Source organism: Gekko japonicus, unplaced genomic scaffold, assembly GCF_001447785.1.
Source record: "Gekko japonicus isolate JY-2015 unplaced genomic scaffold, Gekko_japonicus_V1.1 scaffold4499, whole genome shotgun sequence".
Classification (NCBI taxonomy): Eukaryota; Metazoa; Chordata; class Lepidosauria; order Squamata; family Gekkonidae; genus Gekko; species Gekko japonicus.
Genome location: NW_015160361.1, coordinates 11,559 through 13,197, shown reverse-complemented (window position 1 = coordinate 13,197; position 1,639 = coordinate 11,559).

Here is a 1,639-nt window from a genome sequence, read left to right as displayed (position 1 = left end):
CAGAATGAGAGTTCCTCTCTAGACCTTCTGGCTAATAGCCATGGATGGACCTCCGCTCCATATAAGAACATAAAGGAAACCAATGTTGGGTCAGGCAAAAGGCCCATCCAGTCCAACACTCTGTGTCACACGGTGGCCAGAAATACCAGATGCCATCAGGAGGTCCACCAGTGGGGCCAGGACACTTGAAGCCCTCCCACTGTTGCCCCCCACGGCACCAAGAATACAGAGCACCCCTTGCCCCAGAGTCCTTATTTAGATATTGTGGCTAATAGCCACTGATGGACATCTGCGCCATATGCTTAACTAATTCCCTCTTGAAGCCGTCCATGCTTGTAGCCACTGCCACCTCCTGTGGCAGTGAATTCCATGTGTTAATCACTCTTTGGGTGAAGAAGTACTTCCTTTTATCTGTTCTAACCTGACTGCTCAGCAATTTCATGGAGTCCCCACGAGTTTTTGTACTGTGAGAAATGTGGCCTCTTTCTCTACCTGCTGTTTCCCATGCATAATCTTATAATGGAAGATTTGTCTCCACTTACCATGAAGCTTCCTTCTCGGTGGTCCAGAGTGGGGCAGTCCTCCAGACTCCTTACTCCCGGGTAACAGCTTCTCTCCTCCGTAAAGCAGGGCCGGCAGACTCTTTTGGTCACGGAGGAGAGGGGCTTGTGCTCCTGCTTCCCAGTCATACTCCAAGCCTCCGTTCCCCTATACTGAAAGGAACAAACAACAACCAACTCACCCCCAACAGGGGGTTAAACATGCTCCCAAGAACTGTACTAAGAACAAATGCAACTGTAATCCCCTCAAACCAACAGTGGGAAAACACCATGTACCCAACACCAGACAGTACTGCCAGTGGCCAACAGCACCCCTGCTGATGAGGAAGTCGAACCCTAAAATCGGGTGGGTAGGACTGCCCCACTCTGGACCACCGAGAAGGAAGCTTCACGGTAAGTGGAGACAAATTTTCCGTTCTCCGGTGGTCCAGGAGTGGGGCAGTCCTCCAGACTCCTTACTCCTGGGACATAAGACAGCAGAATCCTCCAGGGCGGGTCCATCCACTTCCCCATCTACAGGGCGTGCTGTAAGACCCTTCTGCCGAAAGCCGCATCGGCAGAGGCCAAAGTATCTATTCTATAATGTCTGGTAAATGAGTGTGCGGATGTTCCAAGTGGCTGCTTTACACACCACTTCCAGAGAGAGAAAAAACCCTATAGGCCTCTGACGTGGCCACCCCCCCCCCCCCCTAAGGAGTGGGCTGTGAGGCCCACCGGTGGTTTTAGACCTTGGGCTGAGTAAGCCAAAGCTATACATCCCCTAACCTATCTGCTAGGGGAGGACGAAGATACCCTTCTGCCCATACCGGACTGTTTGAAGGAAACAAAGAGCGAATCATGAGTTCTAAATGATTTGGTCCTGTCCAGACAGAACCTAAGCGCCCTTCGTACATCTAGACAGTGTAAGGTTCGTTCCTTCTCATTCTGGGGATTCGGACAGAATGAAGGAAGAACAACGTCCACAGACCTATGAAAGTTGAGTTAACTCTCAGTATGAACGCTGGATCAGGACGCAGAACTACCTTATTGTTATGGAAAAGGCATAAATCCTTGTTTATTGACAAAGCTCTCAATTCTGA